The sequence below is a fragment of the Eulemur rufifrons genome, chromosome 19 (assembly GCF_041146395.1).
Source record: "Eulemur rufifrons isolate Redbay chromosome 19, OSU_ERuf_1, whole genome shotgun sequence".
Taxonomy (NCBI): domain Eukaryota; kingdom Metazoa; phylum Chordata; class Mammalia; order Primates; family Lemuridae; genus Eulemur; species Eulemur rufifrons.
Genome location: NC_091001.1, coordinates 36,111,239 through 36,130,265, shown reverse-complemented (window position 1 = coordinate 36,130,265; position 19,027 = coordinate 36,111,239). Strand labels below are relative to the sequence as shown.

The window sequence follows — 19,027 nt, the reverse complement described above, 5'->3', positions numbered from 1 at the left end:
CCAAGGAGATGAAGGGGCAGAAACGTGTCTGGTTGGGAAAGTAAATAGATGCAAGGCAAATAAATAGAACTGCCCACAAGCAATTACAGGGAGGAAGTGACATTTTTATGTAAGTCCCTTTTCTGATGGACAACAGGCCTGCTTTGCTGAGAGTGCCGTGGGAATGCTTCCGGGAGGGGGGGGCGAACGCCAAACAACTAGAGCGTCGTGATAAGAAAATCAAACAAGCGAAAAAGAAGATGCAAAGACCACCCGGCAGTCATCTGAGGCTGGAAGTTGCTGCCTGTATTTCACTCTCGTCCCCACCCACCCGGCCCCCCACCGCCCGCGCGAGCAGTTTCAGGCGTGGAGACCCCGTCCTCCCCCCAGCGCCCGGCCCGCGCTGCGGTCCCCAGGCGGAGCACCCTGGAGCCCCGCGCCACCCTGGCGCTCGTGCCGGAGCCTGGCAGCGGAGCCGGGCGGCCCGGTGCGCCCCCAGGTGGGTCTCGGGCCCCCCCCCCCCGCGCGCGCGGGCCTGGCTCGGCCCCTGGGCGGCGTCACGGCACGGCCGGGGAGGAGCGCGGGAGGAGGAGGAAGAGCGAGGAGGAGGCGGGCGCTGCGCGCCGGGGGAGGGTCGCCGCCGCCACCGCCGCCGCCGCCGCCGCCGCCGCCGCGGGGATCGTCAGGCCGGAGCCGCGCGGCCGAGCGGGCGGCGGGCGGCGGGGAGGGCTCGGCGGCGGGGAGGCTCGCGGCGCCCGGGCCGGCAGCGTCCGCCCGGCGGCGGGAGGAGGGAGCGGCGCAGACAAAGAGCGGCGCCTGGGCGGGCGCAGCGCGGCCGCCGCCCCGGGACCCGCGCCGCTGCCCTCCGGCCTCGGCGGGCGGCCCACGGCGAGGTAAGCGCAGCCGGGCGGGCGCAGGGCGGGGGCCGCAAACTTGGGGCCGTTCGGCGGAGTTGGGAGCGCGGCGGGGCTCGCGGGCCGGGGTGCGCCCGGGAAAGGGCTGGGGGAGCGGGTCCTTTCCGCGCCCCACCGGTGCCCTCGGCCCCACCGCGGCCTGGGCGCCCCTGGCCGCAGGCTGCCCAGCACCTCCCGACTCCGCACCTTCCTGTCCGCCTTCCCCGCACCCCCACCCTCCGGGACCGGCGTGGGGGCGGGGACGCCCGCCTAGGGCGCGGGCGCGGAACAGGGCAGGGGTCAGGGCGGCGGGGCCCGGGGACTGGAGACCCTCGGGTGCACAGGCTGCGCCCGGCCTGCGGGCCGGCGGCGAGCACTGAGCCCAGAGCCGGCGTGGGACCGTGCGGTGGCCGGGGTCGCCTGGGCGCGTGTGCCGAGGAGGAATAGCCGCGGGTCGCAGGGCCCATGCGCAGGGACTTGGGAGGCCGTGATCGGCCGGAGAACTTGCTGTGTTTATTAGAACTATTTATGATCCCGCACAAAGCTGCTGTCACATCGCATAAAGGAGGTCCTCGCCTCGGCGAAGGGCGCTTTTGTGCCGGGCTTCAGGCTCTGCGCCCTGCCCCAGATTTACAGGACTCTCTCACAGCCACCTGAACCAAAGTTTCTCACAATCGCTCTGCCCTCTCGGTTTATTCAGGGCGATTTAACCACCAAGTGGTTCTGGAAAAATTTGATGTGTGACTTTTAAGGCATTACCGGTAACTGCATTATCGGCGCAGTTAGCTTGGCATTGTGTAGAGGGGTTTAATTTCCAAAACGCTTTCATTTATAGACAATAAGGATCGCTTTGAAGGTCTGCGCCGGGGTGCTAGGGGCACTGGCTAATGGGCACCAGGCACCTGACTTAAACTGGCCTCGTAAAAGCTTCAGGGACAAAGCAGAAACGTGTGCGAAGTCGGCCTCGGCCACTTCAGACAATTCAGGTTGGCAGTTTCCCCCTTATTTGGCTTTGTTTATTTTGCCAACAGGTTTGAGGCTGATTCTGCCAAGTTTGCGTCTGCATAATGGGATGAGCAGGCCCCAGTCTGGGCTGGAGGGGCCTGAAACATCACCCAGGCCCACTCCTTCTGTTGACCCAAAAAGAAACTGAACCGAGAGGCCAGTGGGCGTGGCTTTCCCGGGACCCACAGGTAGGGGAGTCCCTACCTGGACTGGGCCCAGTCCCGGCTCCTCAGAAGGGATCTTGTGTAGGAATGAAAGTAATAAGGGGTGTGTTTCATGCCGCTGTTTTCCATATAGTTGTTAACAGTGGTTTTCAAGTCTTCAAAGTGACTGAAAATGAAATTAACCTGGGCTGCTTTAACTTATCAACACAGATCTAAACTGAACTTCTGAACACTCCCATAATTCACTTTCTAAGCGACCCTGGACAAACCGGTGAATTAATAATAGGAGTCAAGCAAGTACAGGATTTATATAAAGAGAATGGCAGTCACTGGACACATGGGTGAAGAAGAAACGTACTTAGCCTTGAGACTGGGCTCAAGATGAAGGTGTTTTGATGTTTGGAACAGGCATTTCCTGAGAAGTGGGTTACTGACTTGTGAAGAAGCGAGCTGAGGGGAAAATCCTCCCTCAATATTTCTCTCCTGGAGGTTGGTTAGATATAGTTTTGATTGAAGAAGGTGGCCAGATCCTAGTGGTCTTCTGGCAGCTACTTGAGGCTGAAATCAAGAACTTCAGCAGTGGGAAGTTGTGGAGGTGCCAGGTTCACTTCCTGTCTGGAGGCCGCCTGGCCTCTGAGCTTAGCTGCTACAGAAACACTCCGGGGGATTGATCAGGAAACACCGGATGAAATTGAGTGGCAAATTGCCATCCGGAGTTGACTACTCCATGACCCCCTCTGCCCACTTGTGGAGAAACTGACCCTGTTTTAAGCCAGCGAGGCTTGTTTAAGGCGCATTTCAAGTAGCTGTGCTCACTTTTCAGGCTTTGGGCTTTGCCTTATTGCATGCTGTGTGCTTAAATCTTCTTCATCCCTGCTCTGTTTGACCCTGCCGTATTCCTAACCTCTGCCATTTACATTGGGGGTTATTGAGCTTTTCTAACAAACAGCAGATCTTATGTACACAGTATTGTATTTGAGAAATGCGTTATCCATATTAAATACCCCGGAAATCTTCCTTGCATGTGCACAGACTGGATAACCTTTTAAAGTACCCTAAGACTTCCTGATTGCACAGAATGATCTGGAGTCCTTTGCTTGATCACTTGCATTAGCTAAATGTGCCCTGGCGAGATCAGGCCGTGTTGCTCTGTGAGACACAAATTTTTCTAACTGCTCATACTAGGTTGCAGTGTGCACTGGGGGAGACAGGGCTTGTGGAAATGGTTCTTTGGCATTAAAAATGAGGCTTAATGATTGAAGAGCTCAAGATTGCTTGCTGGAACTGCAGGGGAGGGTGGTGAGCGATGTTTGGGAAAACAAGTAAGCTAACTTTTTTCACAAATGAACTGGAAACTCCCCACAACTCACTGCAGAGTCTTAAGAAATTAGTTTTCCCATCCAGAGGCATTGCAAGTAGCACTTCCAAATGCTTTCTCTTTCCTAAAATGAGTGATGGAAATACTTCACAGCACATTTTCAAAGGGTCTAAGCTAAAAAAAAAAAAGATACCATGTGTGTTAAGTGCCAGAGTTAAGGCAACTCAGAAAGAGGTCAAGACAGCCTTTTAAAGGGGTTATCACAAGTATGCAGCTAAAGTAAAAATAGTTTCTCATTTCTTTAGGCCATTTTATTAGCACAATTGAAAAAATTAGGCTTTTTCCTCTTTGCCTGCATTTTGCTTTGAACACATCCCAAGGTATGTTTATTTCTGAAGGTAAATTGACATTGGCAAGTTACACCTCCATGCATTGTGGGCGCACACATGTGCACATAAGTTTCTACCTCAAAAATCTCAGTCCTTAAAGCTGTGGAAATGAAAAAGTTCCTTGATGGAGGTGGCAGTGTCCCTGCTCAGCCCCCTTGTGCCCTCTGGACCCCTTTGCTCAGCCTCCTCAGCCACAGTTCTCAGCCATCCCAAGGTCATCTCCTTTTCCTTTTTTCTCCACATCTTGCCAGCTCCTTCCCAACTGGAGGAGATGACTTTGTCTTTGAACCTCTGCAGCACTTTCTTTGTGTTCCCAATTTGCCATTTTGACATTCTTCCTTGTGGTTTCTTTGTGTTCATATTTTCTTTAATAGATTCTAAACCCCGTGGGACAGAAAGGTGTTGCCACTTAGTATACACAGCAAATGTGCAACTAATCCTTACTGTGTACATGAATATTGAGTTCTGAGCCTGTTTTTATTGGGGCTCTAGGCTCCCACTGAGATGTTAGTGATGAGAGACCTCCAGAATCCTTGTGCCTCTGCTCAGAACCTCTGTCCACTATGGAAGGCTTTGTCCTTAGAATATGGAGACAATGGGAGAGTTTGGTCGGGCAGCTTCTCTATTTGGTAAATTCTCTGTCAAATGAATCATTGTAGTCCTGAAACTACACTCAAAAACAAAAACAACAAAAAAACTAAACCAAAACCAAATCTAACTCCATACCACATGGTAGGCTGGCTGAGTGTTTTACTTTTCAGTAGATTAGTCCGTTCATGTAAACCTGAACTGGAAATTCTGGGGAGAGCTTTTGGTATCCTGGCCTGGTAAGTTAGTTATTTAGTGTTACCCCACCTCTTTCTACTATTTGTATTAATATTTGTAATGTTTCTAGGAAAAGAAGCTTCAACTGCAGTCAGAATTTTAAGTACTGCAATTTCTTCTTTTGGGAAGTAAGATGCTTTTGCTGGCCAGTTGTTAATGAGGATCTAAAATGGCATAATGAAAAAGAATAATAGATACTAATGCATGTATGTTCATTTATAGTTTGCAAAGTACTCTTCAAATGTGCCATCATATTTAATATTCTGTTTCTTATAAGGACATTTGTCCTATTGGATCAGGGTTCTACCCTATAACCTCTTTTAACCCTAATTACCTCTTTAAATGTCCTGTCTCCAAATATAGTCACTTGGGGGTTAGGGTTTCAACATACGAATCTACGGAGGGGCGGGGGGAGGACACAGTTCAGTCCACCACAGTGTGCAACTCTGTGTTCTAAAACAGGGGTGATGATTGTAGGAAGTCCTGTTGCTGCCATCTCCCAGATCTGGAATCTGTGTTTATTTGAAGACACCTGCCAGGGATGGTTACAGAGTAGTCAGGAATAAGGAGGGAATGTCAACCATTAAGTGTTAGTAATAGCATCTCATAACAGGGAGGGAGCCTTGGCGCTGGCCTTCCAGAGGCTGGTCAGGTTTTAAATAGAATGATTAAAGACAGAGAAAAATATTGACTTAATTCCATTTATGGTGCTCCCCCTCAACATATGTAGGTTCAGCTGCAGGCACCTTTTTTTTTTTTTTTTTTTTTTTTTGGTTGGTTGGTTTCTGATTGGGACCATAATAAAATCTCAGACATGGAAAGTGTTTGATTTTGTATGGCAAGGAAAGCCTTTCCTGGACTCTGGATGAAGGAAGCAAATCGAGTGGGTGGGCCGGTGGCTACCTGAGGCAGATAGGCCATCCCCCGTGGGCCTACCATTGCTGGGACTGTGCCCCTTCATGGAATGTGCATGACGGGGTTTGGTGAGGTATGCCCCGAGCACCGCATGAGTGCCAGTTTGCCTTGTTCAAATATAGGGCAAGAATGTCTGTGTGACTGACCACTGTCCAGCTTCACAGCTGTGTGTTCATTCATGCTCTGTTTGCTTGTTCATTCCTTCATTCATTCATATGAATTAGCCAACTTCTTACTGATCATTCTACCTAAAACTCTGAGTGTCTCAAACTGTTTGCACCATCTCCCGACCTGCTTGTCTTTTCAGTAATTTTCCCCATCGCTGGCTCACCCGGTCACCTTTGAGTTCTCCCTCACCTCCCAAATCCAGTTATCAGCTGCTATTGATTTTACCTCCAGAAGGTCGCTGACATCTCAGCCCTGCTCTCTTCTCTCTTTCACCTGGATATTGAAATAGCTTTCCAACCACTCCTGCCAGTCTTTCCTGCTCACTGTGCCCTAACATTCAGGTTTGGCCATGACCCATGCACGGTGTCTCACCATTGTCCTCCCATCAATGTCCCAACTTCCCAGCGTGGCAGGTGTGGACCTGCACAACTGGGCTCTCTCACCCTTTCTCCCAGCCTCTAAACATCCCCCGCCCCCACACACACTCTGAGCTGTTCAGTCATCTCAGGCCACACACGGAGCAGCGGTTTGCTAATTGTGATAACCAAACAACGAAATTTATAATCAGTTTGTTTTCAAAGGCTTCACTCCATTGTTTTCAAAGGCTTCACTCCATTGAGGCTGGGTAAGGGCTGTCCCGTGTAGTAATGGCACGGCTGCCCACCTGCAGCTTTGCGTGGAGCCTGCATGAGCCCGGCTCTCCCTTATGGGAGGAGTAGAGGGTGGTGTGTGTGTGTCTCTTCTGACGTGGGGTGTCTCCCCACAAATGCCACTTGAACTGATGGGTTGTCAGAGCAGTGCTGGCTGTCCTGACAGCTGAAAGCTGCAAATTTGAGCCCCAGATGTAATTTTAAATGTTCTTGTAGCCACATGAAAAATGTAGAAAGAAACAAGTGATATTAATTTTCACCGTATATTTTCTTTTATTCAATATATCTAAACTTTGTAGATTTACATATGTGATCGATATAAAACATAATAAGATAATTCCCATTCTTCTATTTGTGTGAGGTCTTCAAAATTCAGCAATTATTGTACATTTGTATTACATCTCGGTTCCCTCTCACTGCATTTGAGTGGTCGATAGCCACGTGTCAGAAATGACAGCCATGTTGGGGAGTGCAGGTCTGTGTACTTCTCATGAGTTAAACTTCATTTGTTTTATATTTTCCAAAGTTCAGATGGCTCAAAAGGCATAGTGGAAACAACGTAGAATAATAATAGTAATTGTTTTTGTTCTTTGTTGGGAAAGGTAAACCTTTGTAAGTGTAAGGAATAATATAATATTTCATGTACTTAAGCAGTTTTAGAGTACTAAAATCAGATTTGGTAAAAATTGAATACGTGTAATCATAATACCTTATTCATTTGCAAATGTTTTAAAATGTGTTTTGCATTTTAGAAATCAAATTATTAACGTAAAATAACTTTTTGGGTATCAATATTCAACATATTTCTGATACACATTAAGTGCTTAATCCGTAAGTACAGAAGCTAAAATTGTATTTTTTTTTTTTTGGATCATTAGCTTCTCCCCCTTCACACATGGACACAGGTACACACGCGCACATCACACACTGTAATTATGGTTCTAAGCACTTTACATGTAATGGTGCATTGAATCCTCACAGATATTCAGAGTGATACCTCCTGTTTTTATGGATAAGGAAAGGGAGGCACTGTCTGTTCCACAGCTAGTAAATGGAGGGTCTGGAATTCAGACTGTCTCTTATCCACCAAGCTACCCGCCATCCCTTCACTAAGATGTATCCGACAGTACAGAAAGCAGAACCATAAACTTTTATTATGGTTTAAGATTTGAGGAAAATCACTGACAGGGTGTGGAGCTTGGATACTGGTTCATTATGGGGACCCCTTATCAGCCAAGTGATAGAGGAGGCCCTGGACTTTGGAAGAACATAATGAGTAATTAATACCTGCCCCAGTGGTCACAGAGGGGAAGCTGGGAAAGGTCACAGAAGGACACCACTGGGCAGCACTGGCCTGGCCCCTTCTCGCTGCGTGTGGCAGGGTGGTGGCCCCCCAACTCTGAAATGAGCATGAGCACCCCCTGGAAGGAGAATCACTGCTGGAGGGGATGGCAGTGCCACTCGGGGAGTGGGGAAGTTCTGTTGTGATGACAGTGTCATCCAGTGAGACCCGCAAGCCTGCCGTGTGGTGATGCGCCTCTTCGTAAATAGCTGTGTGGTGGGCCCCCACCCTGTTTCTGCCACAGTGGGGACCGAGGAAGCAGGAGTCCATTTGGCCCCCTGAGGTACCTTGTGCAAGGCCCTTTTCAGCAGCTGAAATGCTGAAGTAACAGTGACTTATTTTTTCTAAATGAATTACTGTTATTCAAGAGAAGGTGGGTAGATAGGTTCTTGCTGAAAACCTTGTAGCTGAATATACCAATCCTTTTCCTTTGTGTGCTTATGACATCTGGGCAGGTCTTGAAGAAATCCAGGATGACTTTGAAATCTACCTCTCAGGTCACGAGAGCGGCCAGGTCCAGCCTCAGTCTGGATTCTTGGATGACTGCTGCTACAAGGTTCCGATTGGAACTCTGACTCAGGCTGCCCTTCCGAGTGACTTGTCCATGCCAGACCATCCCAAACCTACCCTTCCATGTTTGGAGGACACTTGGGGCCATGAGAGGGTTAGGCAGTGTCCTGGAGGAGATGGGGCTGAGATATGACCATGACCTGGTGTCTCTGTTGGGAGAAGCTCGCACACGGTGCTTTAGGGCTGCCACTCGCAGGTTCTTTCAGTTTACAGGCTTAGATTTGCAAGCACACTGCCTCCCATGTGGCCAGTTCTATATGTAGCAGGTTCTAGGATGAGTAGCAGCAAAGATTTATTTACTTAGAGAGCTTAATAATTCTCCCGGCAATGGTGGTGGTGGTGGTTAGATATTGAAAAATAAGTAAGAAGTCGTCAAGATCACAGGGAAATGCCAGCAAGGTGCCCGTGGCCATCTTAGAGGACAAAGTCCATCAGTGTCTCCATCGATTTTCCCTAAAAGATGTGTCTCAGTTTAACATCTTGTGCATTTTGGCTGAGTATATAAGGACATCTGCAAGTCAACAAATATTTTAATTATGTCACTTCTGAGTTTGGACCCAGAAGAGGAGAGCAGTTGCTGTCTCTTTCAGTCTCTCTCTCTTGCCAGCTGTGTTCATTTTAAGGACAATCACTTTAAAAGCTTGTGTTTCTGTTTTCAAGTGTGTGTGTGTGTTTGTGTTTGTGTGTGTGTGTCTGTGTGTGTTTCAGGGGGAAGGAGAGGGTAATTAAACAGCCCTTTTTTACTGCTCTGAGTGATGGCAGCCAGCTTGGGGACATTGACATAAAAACCACACACTGCTTGAGTATTTTTAAGAGACTAAGAAATAAGAGATTCAGGGAGTTATTTTAGAGATAGTTTTCTGGAAATTTGATATAGGTGAATAGTGAATTCTCATCACATGACTTGGTCTTTTTTAAAGAAACTTAGGAGCAGAATCTAGCAAGATAGCTATAAAAAGAGATTTTCCTTTCTATTCATTTCCATTTTTCTTTGATTTAACTCTTTTGGTTCCCCCTTCTACTTTTCACATTGTGTGCGACTGACCTCATGTAGTCTCGCCACCCAACCATGTATCTTAAAGTCAGTCTGTTCCTGTCTATCTCCACTCCCTGCACTCGTGGTTTTCCCTTTACATGTTTCAGTATTGTCTTCTTAGGACTCACCTAGCTTGGATTTAGAAGATTCTCTTCCCTTAAATTAAGCCATCTGCCTTCAGTTCCCTTTTCATAGTTTTCTTACCAGGCCTGTTTCATATGATTTGGTAGACAAGACCCAGTGGCGACTATGAAGAAATGATGATATTATTACCTAAAAAAACAAACAAACAAACAAACAAAAAACAAAAACAAAGGAGGTGGTTGTCAGACCCTCCACTGTTGTAATTTTTATTTTGAAGATTTCCTGAGTAGAACTGAAGCCCAGTGGATGGATCACCTATAGATTAAGTGTCTAGTGTTGATTGTGTTTCATCTTAAACTTGATTTAGTCAAGTGCCTCATGTACCTCGGCCACTCTGGTTAGTGAAGCTGGTTCCATCTTCCATAAGAAGCAGATTCTCTGTGAATGTCTCTTGTTGGTGAGGGTTCCATGTCTAAGGAAGAAAATATGTTTTCAACTAAATGCACTTTAATACATGCAGCTTCCCATTCATTTTTAGATCTTAGTTGTTAGATTTGGATTGGGAAATAGAAGCAATTCACTTTTGCAAATACACAAATACCTTTTTAAAGGTTAGCATTTTGAAAAACTTAGTTGAGACTGGAACCCATGTCTATAAATTAGTGGTTCTCAGCTGGGGCAGTTTGGTGGACATTTGGCAATGTGTGGAGACATTTTTAATTGTCATACCTGGGGAATGCTACTGGCATTTAGGGGGATGCTAGACCAAAGATGCTACTAAACATCCTCCAATGCACAGGACAGCCTCCACAACAAAGAATTAACTGGCTCAAAATGTCAGTATTTAAGCAACTTTGATATAAGTGAACGCTGTGCTGCTTTGTTTCAGTGTCTGTAGTCAAGGACACGTGTATTCTTTCACACAGTTGCCTTTTGAAGATCAATTTTTCTTCCTTATAATAAACAATAATACATATTTAGAGGTCTAAACAGTATACCTCTCTGCATTAAATATGTAAAGGAGAAATTTACTGTACTGTAACTGACTTTGAACCATGTTTTTGTGTTATCTGTAATAATGTTGGTGTTAAAGTATGGTATACATTGCTTTTTAATTTTATAATCAACGTATTTGGACCATACACATACAAAATGCTGATTTTGTAGGAAACATTTTGATATCTGGCTGAGATGTGATAAAAACACATTCCCCTTAGAATGCCCACTGATGCGGAAATAATGGGGGGGGGCTTTAATCAATTACTTTCAGTGTTTGGTCTGATGAAAGACATCTGCTTTCTTAGCTCAGAAGTCTTACATTGGTGATTGTGGAAAAACATTTGTTTTTGTTATTACTAAGGTTCATGGGACTCTAGGTTCAGCCTGATAATTTTTGAGCTGGCCACATATGTTAGCTTTTGAATGTTTTATTTCCTTCTTTGTATCTTTCTAAAATAAACTCTTCAGGGGAGAGAGAACAAAAATATCACAAATTAGACCTTGCAAAGGGAAAAGGAAAGGGAAAATTCTAATTTGGCTGTTCGTGGCAGACTCCCAGTGTCTGCAAAGCTGCCTATTAGCTGGTCTGGAATATGATGTTGCTGTCCGAATGTTTTTTCTTTATAAATACACCCTTACTTGATCATGTAGGATAAGCCTAGGAATGAAAAGAGTCAATTAGAAATTCTCTTGGTTTCATCACGATGCGTTTTGTATAAATTATTTCCTGTTACAGTGCTCTTCTTTTTGATTTTGTGGCTTGTCATCCCCTCTCTTCGTATTCAGTTACTAGGATAAACACAAACCCAGCACTTTATAAATTTCTGAACTTTCCTTGGTGGAGATAGTTACAAGTACAGTCAATCTTTTCAGTTCCTCAGTTGTCCCATCTCACATGGACTGGGTCCTCTGAAAGATTAATAGTAATTTTTTGGACAGAAGTGAAAGTTCTGAAGTCGTACGTATCTGTTACTTGTGCTGGCCTTGTATCACTCGATTCTTGCGGTGTGGTGGAGGGGGCCACTTTAGTTATTCCGTCCTTTTGTAGAGGAGGAAGGTGAGGGTTCCTCACCGGTCACAGTGACTGGCCCATAGGGGTCCTGTCGTGAGTGGCCGTGAAGCGACTTAAGGCCCACGCTGTGTGAGTGTGGGATGCCCCAGACCTAGACTGCAGACCCTGGGCGTACTTATGGCTTTGCATTGGTGTTATTGAAATCTTCTCCCTCAAATAAAACATTTGCCTTTGTGCAACGACTTCTTGACTTTTCATTACAATGGGAGCTGGATTCAAACAGTATCATTCTGATCTTTATTAATAGCTAGTCTAAGTCTGAACTTCAAAAATCTTGATTCATATGAGGAGCAGAGATGTAGATTCTCCTTTTCTTCTGCTCCTCATTTGGCTGAAGTTGCACACCTAATTTTTAACCTCTCTTCACCTCTGTTTTGTCTTCTGTGAAACTAGGGGTTGCTGCTACTGGTTGTTAAGACCTTTTATAGCTGTGTTAAAGTTGGATGGTACGGTTCCATGATTATTAGAGATTTTTTTTTCTTCAAAGCAGCATGGAATGAGCTGACTTGTGTGTCAATTTATGTTGCTGTTACACTTACCTGAATCTAGTTAGTAGAGCTGGCAGAGTATGGGTGTAGAGATGTAGAAAAAGCCGCATCGTTCATCCTGATCCAACTTACAAGTGGGACTGCTGTCCTTGTCGTGCCCCCACTAAATTGTGTTCATACCATTAACACTTACTGAGTACCAGCTTTGGGCTGAGTGCTATGCCAGGTGCTGTGGAATACCACGGGAACCAGCCAAGGACCTGCCCTCAGGGAGCCTACCAACCAGTGCAGGTATTTTATAAGTTCACAGTCAACTCTAATCTTAATTACCAAGTATATAAAATGACAGTTTGCTATCTCTGTGTGGGGGACGACACCATGGGAAATCCGCACCCCACCCCCTGCCCTGCTCCAGGCCAGGTAGAATTCAGGAATTCATTTGAAGTATTCTGGGGAAAGATGATATTTTCTTCAAGATTCTCAGAAGCTCTTCAGCGCACAGGCAGCCTGGAGACTGAATTGTCACCTGAGCAGAGACATTCCCAAATGCCAGTTGTAAACCCTGGTTGCTACGACAGCTGAGGCAGAGCACCCTATTCTCTTATCCCAGGATTGGGCTCTTATTTCCGGGTCTAGGTGAGGGTCAGACCCTCGGTTTGCTTACCATGAGCACTTGATTTTGGGGTCAGCTAGTCCATAATTTTCAGATAATGTGAACTCTATATGTTTATTTGCTTAACACATTTATTTCTTAAAAATAAGTAAAATTACTTGTTTGTGCTTTTAATGGAATGCTGGTGTCAGGTAGCACACTAATACTTATATCCTTTTTTAAGTTGATAATAGCATAAATGCATTATGCCATCACATTTTAATCTAGAAAAGATTTATTTAATCGAATTACTACTTGAATTAGTAATGAATATTGCATTTCAATCCTGTCCAGATGTTTTATAGGTTTGTTTTCTATCCTACTTATGGTCTCATTTAAAGTGTTTCCTTTGAAACTTAAAATGTTTTATTCCATTAAGATGTTCTTTTTTTGTATTTTTAAAATGCAGTGTTGACTTCTGCCCAGTGTAGTCTCCAGATTACAGTGCCGTTTTGACAGTGTCCTTGTGGAGCTCTTTTCCAGCGGTGGGCCCGTTTCAGTGTTTGCATTTAAGTTCTGTTTAGCATCTGAACTAAAGTACTGCTAGCATGCAAAACAAATAGAATCATAACTAGTTATTTATCCTTTATTCTACACTGAATCGGTCTACATTTCTTTTAGCTTTTGGTGACATGGATTAGTATAAAATGGTTTTTGTGATATACTATAATTAGTGATAGACTGTAATTAATGCTTAGTGTTTTGAATGAATTTAATTTGAGAATAACAAGAATTTAATTTGACATGAGTTTCGTGATGCAGTTTTGGAGATTGATTGAATACGTAGATTCTTGATTCTTGGGCCTTCAGGAGAGAATTTAATGTGTAAGTCCTTATTTGGTCTCATTCAAGGGAGCAAGTTGTTTACAAACATACAGTACATTTATCATTTTGCATATTCAGGTACACATAGTGTGTTCTCTGAAGAACAGCAAAAAATTGTATTGAATTTCAATCATATAATAACTTTATGTTAGTGTATTAAACTAATCAATACGTGTGTTTATCTCCTTTTGTTGAGCAGAGTGTTTTACTAACTTCCAAAGTACAATTTGGTATTGTTGAAAGTCAACCATATTATGCTATGCATATAGGCATTTATATAATATATAATATTACGTGTAAAAACATATAATACATATATATTTTTAAGTAAGCCTTTAATTTTACAATAGGTTTTAGATGTATAGAAAGGTTCCAAAGATAGTACAGAGGCTTCCCATATACCCAGCATCCACTTTCCCCAATGATTAGCATCTTATATTACTATGGTGCATTGGTTACAACTATTGAACCATTATTGGTGCATTATTGTTAACTAAAGTCCATACTTTATTTGGATTTTCTTAATTTTTACCTAATATCCTTTTTCTGTTCCAGGATCCCATCCAGGATCCTACATTGCATTTTGTCATCATGTCTCCTCAGCTCTTTCCTTGTTTTTATGACCTTGACAATTTTGAGGAGCTCTGGTCAGATATTTTATAGAATGTTCCTCATTGAGAGTTGTCAGATGTTTTTTTCATGATCAGATGGGAGCTGTGGCTTCTGGGGAGGAGACCACAGCGGTAACGTGCCATTCTCACCACTTCCTATCGAAGGTGCACACCGTCGACACGGCTGTGACTGTTGTTGCTGCCCGTGATCACCTGGCCGGGCAGGCAGGGTTTGTAGGTTTCTCCACTGTACCGTGACTCTTTTCCCCTCTTTGCATACTGTGGTCTTTGGAAGGAAGTTGCTGAAGCAGCAGAGAGTTACGCTCTATCTCCTTGAGGGGTCGTATCCACATTAGTTAATTGGAATTCTGTATGCGAGGTTTACCTACTCCCCCAAGATCTTCAGTGGGGTAGAATGCCCCTTGGCAGTCTTGCAGAGGAGGCGATGGGATGATGGGATGGCTCTCCAGTACTGTTTCTAGAATGTGGTCCTGGGATATGTGGAAATGCAAATTCCTGTGACCTGCTTTGGACCTACTGACTCAGTCTCTTGGGATGGGTTGGTCTGGAATTCTTCCTGTTGAACAAGTTCCCCAGGTGATTCTGATGCATATTCAAAGTTAAGAACCTCTGCTGTGAATTAGCATTTGAACCCTTCTAACTTAATAGCTTTGCCTTCAGGAGTCAGTCCCCAACCTCCTTCCTTGCCTCCACACCTCTTCCCTGCTGGTAGCACTAGTTCCAATGCTCCTCTGCAAAGGGCCTCTGTCCTGACTCTTCCCACAGTTTTAACCACTTCTTGGGTGGTCTCCATCTGAGTGGCTCTCTTTGTAGGAACCCAAGGTCATTCCTCACTTGCTGGATAACCTTATCCTTAGTTTCATGGTCTCCGAGTTCCAGCACAGAGAGAAACTGGAGTTACAGCTGAAAACCCTATAGTGGAAAGGACAGTTTGGGCCAGAGTAGGGAGGTCCTTAAATGCCAGTTTTGTCTGAAAATGGTTTTGTATGTGAGAGAAAGAGACACTGAGACCCGGAGTGGACTGTGTTCAGGTTGGAACAGATGTTCATGGACTCCATGTGTCTGATGTGCTTTGAGACAGTGTCTAGCTCACAGGCAGATCCCCAGTTGAAGTGGGAGGGCAGTGGCCTGGAGAGGGTCTGAGTGGCACTGGTCGTGGGCGCTGCCTGAAAGAGCCCTGGGCAGTGATTGGGCTTGTGGAGTGGCCCCAACCCTGTGCCAGAGGCCTGGTGCCCTGGAAGGAACACTCCTCCCACCTATAGACGCACCCAGCCTGTCCAGTCTCTGCTGCGCTAGCAAAGTTGTCCCTTGCCCAGGTGCTGGGGGAGGCTTCAGGTGTGTGTGTGAGCGGAGATGTGGGCAGGCTGGGAGTTGGCTCAGAAGCTGGCTTTGGGGGAGCACTTGAAGGGGTCCTTTTTTCTCCATTGGTTGGCTGACCGAAGGTTCCAGAGAATGTTTTAGGAGAGAGAGGAGTGGCTGACCTTTCTGTTGGGTACAAAGAAGGTCAGAGTTAGGGCTGGTAGCCTATTTCTCTTTCCTGTCACCACCCTTTCCCCACAATAATGGTATGCTTTGAGGGTGGGGGTGGAAGGCCAGTTGGGGGGGAGACTGCTTTCTGTTCCTCCCTCCCCAAAACGACATAGATTGCAGACTCAATTGCATTGATTCATATGAATATAGTTTGTAGCAATGCATTTCGTCTATTAAAAAATGATGGGTACAGGCTAGGCGCTGTGGCTCACGCCTGTAATCCTAGCACTCTGGGAGGCCGAGGCGGGCGGATTATTTGAGCTCAGGGGTTCGAGACCAGCCTGAGCAAGAGCGAGACCCCCGTCTCTACTAAAAATAGAAAGAAATTATATGGACAGCTAAAAATACACATAGAAAAAATTAGCCCGGCATGGTGGCGCATGCCTGTAATCCCAGCTACTCGGAAGGCTGAGGCAGGAGGATTGCTTGAGCCCAGGAGTTTGAGGTTGCTGTGAGCTAGGCTAACGCCACGGCACTCTAGCCCGGGCAACAGAGTGAGACTCTGTCTCAAAAAAAAAAAAAAAAAAATAATAATGATGGGTACAAATGTACAGTGGCTCTTCTGAACGTTATTTCCTTTTTAATCTGTGCCTATGTGTTTAAGTTTATAGTTTCTATTTTGGCCAGCAGATTTCTGATATATTTTTAGAAAAATGATGTCCTTTTTCTAAATTTTTGCTTTGGTTAATTTAAGGTTGCAAATGTGAACTTTGGTGGCTTTGTGTAGAAGAATTACTTGACCTGAAACCGAGGACTCCCACTTTGCTGGAAAACATTCAAGGGCAGCGTTTCTGTAATTGGCTGTTCTTGTATTTTCCTTAGAACAAGCCTGTTGGAAACATAGTTTCCGCACAGAAGAGTGGGCTCGAACCAGATGATCTCTAAAGATTTCCTTCCATCTCTCAAGTTGAAAGAAGCCTTGTTGGAGGAAACAGGCAAGTTGTGAGTGGACAGAGCATCAGCTCTGGGGCCTGGATCCAGGCCTGGACTGTTCCGGTGGTCAGGCCCCTCCTCACATCAGCGGGCCTTCCCAGGACTCACCGCAACACAGCTCTCTGCTTTGAAAGGCAGTCAGTGTCATCTGTAGTCCGCACTCTGGAATCCAGGGATTTGTTGAATCTCACGGCCCAGAGATCTCACACAGTGTGAAGTTCTGAGTGATTCCCTAAAGAACCTGTCCTTAACTCCAGGACTCTGGTGGTGAGTGGATGGACTTCAAGGCCTCCGTGAACTTGGGGTGGGAAAAACTCACATTTTGATTTTCACCAGCTTTTAACTGAAATTTAGTATTTCCTTCCAGCATGAATGGAGGTAGCACAGCCTGTGACATGCCTGGTCATCAGAGAAATGGCTGCTGTTTTCCTATCACATCACAGTGGTTGCAATTGTGTTGAAATAGGGCCTACTCTCATCATTCCTTGAAATTAGCTTTGAGACCTGCGGCTGTGCCCTCTTGTTGAGTGTGTTAATAAAAGAAGCACATAGATTACTCTATCTCAAATTTGTTTCTTAAGTAATGTATTAAGAACTGTTTTAATATAATTACATAAAATGAAAGCCACTTAAAGGCACCGTGAGAAGGAGTCCCTAGACATTACCAGTCTGCTGGGGGGGGGGTGTGGGGCGGGTGCAAAGCGCAGGAGGGCAGGGTCTGGCCAGAGACCAGGTTGTCTTGTCCTCTGATGGTGGCACTTCTGGGACCCAGGCTGCCAGCCAGAGATGGACTACACGGCGTTGCAGAAGAGTAACTCAATTTTGCTGCCTAACAGAACTCTTTCCAGTCATGCAGTAATGACAAAACATCCACAAAGTGGATATAATAAAATCCATTCTCTAAAAGAAAATATAAAAAGAATTTTATTTAAATTGGATAAAAAGCCTAGATATTGCTTTCATCCATTTTATTTAATTATTTAAGTTGTCATAGTGGGCAAATATATATTCAATTTATTAGCTTAAAAAAAAATCTAATGTAAATTTGCGTTCTGGGATCTGTGGTTATTTAATGTTATAGCAATTGGGTTGAGTTGTGGATTGGGGACTTAGGGGTTTATAATAACTTTCAGTATCAGGAAAATGTCAATGACTTTAAAAAATCTCTTGCATAAAAGAGTTTGACTTTTTGGTTCTTAGGAGTGAAGTAGCAAAATGGTTCCTGGAGTTTTTGACCCCACATTTAATGAAATATCCTGTACAACAAAAAATAATTTAAAAAAAAACCTGTCTCATGTATTACTTGCCGTTGTGCCTCTCTGCATGTGGAACTATAAATGCCAGCTGCTAGAAATTCCCTTAAAATGATGGACTGTGTGAAGGTACATTCTTAAAGTATTAATGTGGCAATAATAATAGCTGATATTTATTGAGCATTTAACATAGCCAAGCATTTCATATGTTTTGTGTCATTTGATCCTCTCCACAATCCCACAAGGCTGCCCTCACCCTTAGCCTCGTTTAGCAGATGAGATAGCTGACTTAGAGAAGCTAAGCAAGAGCTTTCATGTGGGTGTGTTATATCTGCACGCCTGTGCAGTGATCCTCAGTGTGGGCCACAGCTACACTCCTTCGGCTGGTTTTGCATCTGCAGGTTGATGGGAGCCTGCGGGCAGGCGTGCCACATCCTTAATTATTTTAGTGCTGCAGCTTGAGTGGAAATGCGTCCTTCTGCCCGGCTGAGTGCCGCATGTTTATCACCGACCACCCTCCCAGGACTGCATTCCTGCAGGAGCCTGCAGCCCGTTCTGCTTCAAGGTTCAAACACAAAGCTGTCTCAAACCCTGATGGCCTGCCCTGTGTGATTGAGAAAGAGGCGAGTGGGAGGCAGGATGATCCTAGCCATCCCAGGTGTGGTTTGCTGAAACGGCAGGTAAAAAGATCTGGAGGTGCAAACCGAACACACAGGTACTTTATTAAAACCTAGATTGCTGAGAGATATTTTTCTGGCACTTTTTTTTTTTTTTTGGTGTGGATTTGCTTTTAATGGTAAAGATAACATACTGACTCTTAAAGATAGTTTTTCAGAAGGAAGATGCTTCCTGTAATCTTACCACCCTGAAAGAGAAACTTTTCATATTAGCAGTTCATCCTTATAACTGCTTTATGTAATTTCATATGCTTGTCTTCTCAGTATGAACATTTTTTCTGCTTTATTGGTAATCTTTATTATTTTTTTTCATGTTGCTGATATCCCATGGAATTGAAAGTTCTACCACTTGGGTAAGCAGTCTGTTGAGTTGGACATTTAAATTTTTGCTTCAGTTGATAAGGTGCCTGTGTACATCTCTGAGCATATTTCTCTTCTCCAACTGAATTATTTTCTTAGCATAAATTCCTTGGAGAGGGATTGCAGAGTTACATGGGCATATTTATGGCTCTTGATACATCTTACCATAATGCCCTTCCGGAGGGTTGCACCAGTTTTTAGTAGTGTAGAAGTATCAATTTCATCCAAACGGTGCTGCTTTTGAAAGTCAGAGAGTGAATGGCCCCTC

The 19,027-nt window shown here is 45.0% G+C and overlaps 1 protein-coding gene across 4 annotated transcripts in view; it reads left to right on the top strand.

Annotated features, from left to right (window-relative positions):
* The first annotated feature begins 663 nt into the window (after positions 1-663).
* Positions 664-19,027, top strand: part of NCK2 (NCK adaptor protein 2) — a 132,401-nt gene continuing 114,037 nt past the window's right edge. For 2 of the 4 annotated variants that reach the window (XM_069494037.1, XM_069494036.1), the window contains exon 1: positions 735-872. The gene's annotated coding sequence lies outside the window, so the exon portion shown is untranslated. Of the gene's footprint in view, positions 873-16,671; positions 16,737-19,027 lie in introns of those variants that run through there. The other 2 variants (XM_069494034.1, XM_069494035.1) reach the window with 2 other exon arrangements.